The 5,961-nt window shown below is 36.0% G+C and overlaps 1 long non-coding RNA gene across 1 annotated transcript; it reads left to right on the top strand.

Moving 5' to 3' along the window:
* Positions 1 to 3,872, top strand: LOC128897244 (uncharacterized). Its single transcript, XR_008462267.1, has 3 exons — positions 1 to 314; positions 2,664 to 2,742; positions 3,730 to 3,872. It is a non-coding gene; the product is annotated as an uncharacterized LOC128897244 (long non-coding RNA).
* The last annotated feature ends 2,089 nt before the right edge of the window (positions 3,873 to 5,961 follow it).

The raw sequence follows: 5,961 nt of genomic DNA, 5'->3' as shown, positions 1-5,961 counted from the left end.
TAAGATAAAACCAACTATATCAAATAAGTAATGTTCATCAGGGCCTGGACAAATCATCATGCAGAGGATATGGTGAGACAAAGCACAGAAACAATCAAACCAGCTGTAGAAATATAGAAGAAAATTATAGCTTTAACAAATGAATGCTAGTAATTATATTTCCATCACTTTGTATTATGTTTGTCTTGGAAGAAGTTTTGTTCAGAATTGGAACCATTCTGATTTCTAGAACACAGACAAAAGGACTATTCAAAAGAAGCCCTAATGGAAAGAAAAAGTTCATGTTGCAATGGATTACATCTGAAAAGTCAAAGGTATGTTCTCAGCTTCTGTGGCTTCCAATTTTTAAAAGTAAATTTTCAGGAATTGTAGAGTAAACTTGATACTGAGTTGCATAGCTACCTCAACTGAGGAAATGAGGTGCTTATTTCTTTACAGGACATAAATGGAGCTCCATAATATCAGAAAAATAACAATAATCAGCATCTTTAGCAGCAGCATTCGCTAGAAATTGGGTGGCTTTGAGAAATCAGCTGTGAAGGATATGATTGTCCTTTTCCTTGCCACTTTTTATAGTGCCTCTAACTTTATGAAGAATTCTGTGGGGCAAGTAGAATTGTATATATATATTTTTCAAAGATCCTGCTAACATTACAGGTTATACATGATAGTGAAAAATGTCATAAAGGCTCCCAAATGGAAAGCCTTATTATAGTTTTGCCTGCCTTCCTTCAGTATTTCACAGTTGCAATTGCAGTTTGTAACAGATGAAACTTTGTAGATTTCTGTAGATTTATAAATTCTGTCCTAACAGCTCCATTTCCAGAATTTCCTAGAGTTTATTTCATATTTTGTACAGTACTTCATAAATCTTTGGCTGACTAAATAGTGCATTAAAAAGTTAACCAAAGTAGTAATAGATTCAGCTCTTACCAAAATAAATAATTGCAGAAATTGATTTGGCATAGAAACCATCTGAATGTTTTCAGATGAAACTGAAACTATGGTGAGCTACACTGAATTCCACCTCCACCCCAGGATAATCCTTTTGAACAGCCAAAGGAGCTTTAGTAAGAAAAGGTGATAAAAATATTGGGCCACAGCTTTCAAAAATGTTCTGCACTTCAAAGAAAAATGCACTTATCTAGCTACCACAAGAGGGGACTGAGCTTGTGATGACAAGCATGACAACAAATCATCAGGTTGCATGCTGCATGTAGCTCAAGTCAGTATAGATTTCCTCCTGTGGTGATTTTTATGTACTACTACAATGCAATTGTATATCTGATAGTGTTACTGTATTATATTCTGGAGCAAATCCTAGTGGATGGAAGTTTGACATAAGCCAGCAATGTGCTCCTGTGGCCAAGAAGGCCAATGACTTTCTGGGGTGTATTAGAAGGGGTTTGGTTAGTAGGTTGAGGGAAGTTCTCCTTCCCCTCTACTCTGCCCTGGTGAGGCTGCATCTGGAATATTGTGTCCAGTTCTGGACCCCTCAGTTTAAGAAGGACAGGGAATGCTTGAATGACTCCAGTGCAGAGCCACAAAAATGATTAAGGGAGTGGAATATCTTCCTTACGAGGAGAGACTGAGGGACCTGGGTCTCTTTAGCTTGGAGAGGAGGAAACTAAGGGGTGACCTCATTAATGTTTATAAATATGTAAAGGGTGAATGCCAAGAGGATGGAGTCAGGCTCTTCTTGGTGATGCCCAATGACAGGATAAGGGGCAATGGGTGTAAATTGAGGCATGGGAAGTTCCATGGAATCATGAGGAAAAAATTCATTTCATTGTGAGGGTGATGGAACACTGGAACAGGCTATCCAGGGGGGTTGTGGAGTCTCCCTCTCTGGAGATATTCATGACCTGCCTGCATGCATTCCTGTGTGATCTGGTATAGGTGATCCTGCTCTGGCAGGGGAGTTGAACTAGATGATCTTTTAAGGTCCCTTCCAACCCCTAATATTCTGTGATCAAATTAAATCTTCCAGCAATTATTACAGTATCTGCAAGAAGTTACTTCATACTTGTGTAAATCTTTACAGGTTATAAAAACTTGTCAGTTTCTTAGATGGCATTCTATAATATTATGTCATACCTCACGGTTTAATTGAGTATACTATAACAATGTGATAATTCAGAAGCATACATTATTGGATCATAGTAAGAACAAGTCAAATTTTGTCACTTTTATGCAGACTAAATAGAAAATAACTTGGTTTTAATGGGATTCTTGCCAAACCAAAGGAACTTTCTAAGGAGTATCAATACAGTTGCAAAGGAAGAGGCTGCAACACTGACAGACTTATGACTATTTCTGTTTCTAACAGTGATTAAAAATATTTTCCCTGAAATGTGTGATTATTCTTGGCCAAGTGTGTGCTTTTTGACTTGTGTTTAGGGAGTTAAAATATAGAGCTAGATAGATGGTGTGCTACTACTATACTGTCAGAAGTGCCCACAGAATGTGCAAAGATAGTCTGTGAAACAGCTAGGAGACAAAATACATTAATTGCTATTCCTGAATAATTGAGGCATAACCTTTTATCTCCCTACTTCATTCTTCCAGTTGCAAAATAAGCCATATGATACAATTTTTCTTCCTATATGTTATACTTTAAGTGGCATCTCACTTTCATGGCATATACACTGCTCTGTTTCCAGTAACAGAAAAATGCAGTTTGCTTTCATCTCTGTGGCTACATGGCATTATGCAACATGACTTTTGGAAAAATTGTAAGAGGTGAGCTGCCTTTTTTTTTTGTTTTTATCAAGGAAAATAAATCCTTTTGTTCAGTCTCAGGGGGAAGCAAATTACTGAAAATAATAGTATCAGAAAGGCTACAAGTTTCATTGTGTGCATGATATAAAATATTTCATAAATTATTTAACTACTGGCATCTTGAAGTACTGAAGCTTTGCACAAAAGCTTTTTGGGAATGGATTCCTTATCCAGGCTGCACGTATCACCTCTAATAGCTAGTGTATAGAAAGGATTAACACCTGTTGTTTGTATGTCTTTTTTCACTTCCATTTCTTTCTTTAAAAAAAATAAATATTTAGTTACTGTGTTTTCTTCTTTCATGCTAAGGAAATTAACAGTCTGGAGCACCTAAATTTCATATAGCCATGGAATGGTTTGGGTTGGAAGGGATCTTTACAGATCATTTAGTTCCAACCCCCCTGGCATTGGCAGTGGTACCTTCCACTAGACCAGGTTGCTCAAGACCTCATCCAATCTGGCCTTGAATACCTCCACTGAGGGGGCACCCAAGAACATCCTGGGCAACCTGTTCCAGTGTCTCACCACTGAATGACCTTTCTATACTTGCAAATTTTGAATAAGTCAAGTAACATTACCATGGAATTAAACTAAATTTTTAAGGCCACTTGAAAAGTCACGGATATTATAAACTGCTTACATATTAGAATCTTGGTTTGGTGAATGATGAGAAGATGATGTTTGTGACACTTAGAACTGATTGTTATAGGTCAAAAATAAAAGGAGAAAAATAGGAACAGTGGGACTATTGGCTGTCTAAAGGGCTGAAGCTGCTAAGCAATTCATCAGCAACTGATTTATGAGAGCTCCAATCTCAAAAATTACTTTATGGGTGCTTCAGAACAGAGATATTTTTACCTTGAGTATGATATGGATTGTGGCAGAGAAGACTTTCTATTCTTTCCTTCTGTGTTCTACATCCATCTGTCATATTTTATCCCTGTTTAGATTGAACATATTCTGGATTTGTGGCAGTATTTGTATTTACAAACCAACCAACAGGCTGAATGGGACAGAAGCTGTGAGACCTACTGATACAATCACTTGGCAAGAGATCCCCTGCTATGAGTAAGATACCATTTTTGTTGTTGGAGTTGCTAAATTTCATCATCTAATGCTTATTCCAATGCTAAGAAAAAAGCACAGGTGCACTTTACTGTCAGGAGTACACATCACTTCTGAATAACAACAGGTCATCCAAAGGATATCTGGAAACAGCTGGTCTCTGAGTGAATAGAATGATAATACTTCCTACAATAGAAGACTCAGGAAAATTATAATAGATTAATTATTTTTTTAACCTTCAGATGACAAAGCCAAATGTCTATATGTTACTTTCCATATAAGCTCTATAGTATTTGCTAGGTCTTGAATTTGTTACAAACTGAATGTGTACAGAGTGAAAAAATAAGGAAAAGAGTTTATCAGCTCCCAGTTCAGTTTTAATTTTTCAGTATCATCTTGAATATTATCACAGAGATCAGGTAAGAACAATGGCTTTAATACTCTGAAAGAGGCTCTTTTACCCTACATACTTAAGGAATTTTTACTAAAATTACACTAACATTTATTTTAAATTTAAAATTGCTATTCCAGTATACTGTTAATTTATCCAGTTAACTGTATGAAAGCACTTTGTACATAGGAAATGTTCCTTTTCCTTAGAGAGAGATGTGTTTAATATAAACAGTAATTTAGATACGCACTTACTCAAATTATGACTCACGAACATGTTGGAAATATAAATAAATAAAATTGGAAATAAAATATATCTTAGAAGTGTACTCACTGTATTTATAAAAAGAATATAGAATGGAATGGAATAGGATAGGATAGAATGGAATAGAATAGAATAGAATAGAAAGAATAGAATAGAATAGAATAGAATAGAATAGAATAGAATAGAATAGAATAGAATAGAATAGGATGGAATGGACTGGAATGGAATAGAATAAACCAGGTTGGAAGAGACTTCAAGATCATCGTGTCCAACCTATCATCCAACACCACCTAATCAACTAAACCATGCAACCAAGCACCCTATCAAGTCTCCTCCTGAACACCTCCAATGATGGTGACTCCACCACCTCCTTGGGCAGCCCATTCCAATGGGCAATCACTCTCTCTGTGTAATATGCCTCTATCAGTAGAGCAGCAGAGGGCAACATGGTCATTACATGAATCTGCACACTGAAATGGCATCTATTTCCTCCTTCTTTTTTCTGGTTTCTAGTATCTCAACTTTCAACTAGAAAGATTGTAGCCTGATACTATTAGACATGAGAAGCTTTCTCATACAAATAAGCCAGCATTTTTTACCATAGTGAAAGAAAGAAGCTTCTTTGCTATATTAAAATATTCAATGGAGATCTTATACCTTCACTCATTGCTATTCTTTCCTGTGTGTCTTTGGTGCTGCCACGTGTGGAGCTGTACTGAGAGATGATCTAACTAAAAATTTTTTGTACACAAAAAAACCCCTAACCAACCAACCAAAAAAAAAAAAAAAAAACCAGGAAGAGAAATGGGGGAGTAATTTTAAGTGGATCATTTCCTTGATTTTGTATAACCATATTCCTTGATTTGTATAACCATACAAATAGCTATGTTGTTACAATGGAAAAAAAAGTACAGAGCAATATATGAATTGGGAGATCATTGAGTAGATGGACAGCAAGGAATGCTAAGCCTGGCATGGCTCCTGAGGTAATACATATCAGATTATGTTCTTATTTCCGTCTTTGTGGCTGAGATTTTTTTTTTTTCCTGATAACTGTGATGGGCTCTGGAAATATCCCATAAAGCAAGAGTTAAAATACAGACCTGGCAGAGCAAAGATCAGCTAATACTAGTTCTGAGAGACCAAGAAGAGACTGTACCAAACTCAACCTGCAGCATTTCTGCACCTTATATGAGGATGCAGTTCCTCAAAAGAGGTAACTACTTCCCTGTTGATCCTGTGGTCAGATGAGAGAAGACTATGGTATGACCATTAAGAAAATATAAAAAGTAAACTACATATTTATTATCTATTGTTTGATAGCTTCCCTTCAAAATCAGAGCAGAAAATTAATGTTTCTTATGAAGAGGACAAAATGTTGATTCAGTATTTTAAATGAATTAATCTTCAATTTTTTATTTTTTTTTTTAAATAGCAAATAGCATTGATAGTGCCAGAAT

This window comes from Dryobates pubescens, chromosome 1, assembly GCF_014839835.1.
Source record: "Dryobates pubescens isolate bDryPub1 chromosome 1, bDryPub1.pri, whole genome shotgun sequence".
Classification (NCBI taxonomy): domain Eukaryota; kingdom Metazoa; phylum Chordata; class Aves; order Piciformes; family Picidae; genus Dryobates; species Dryobates pubescens.
Note: the sequence above shows the minus strand (reverse complement) of the source record. Positions and strands in the feature narration are given on the sequence as shown.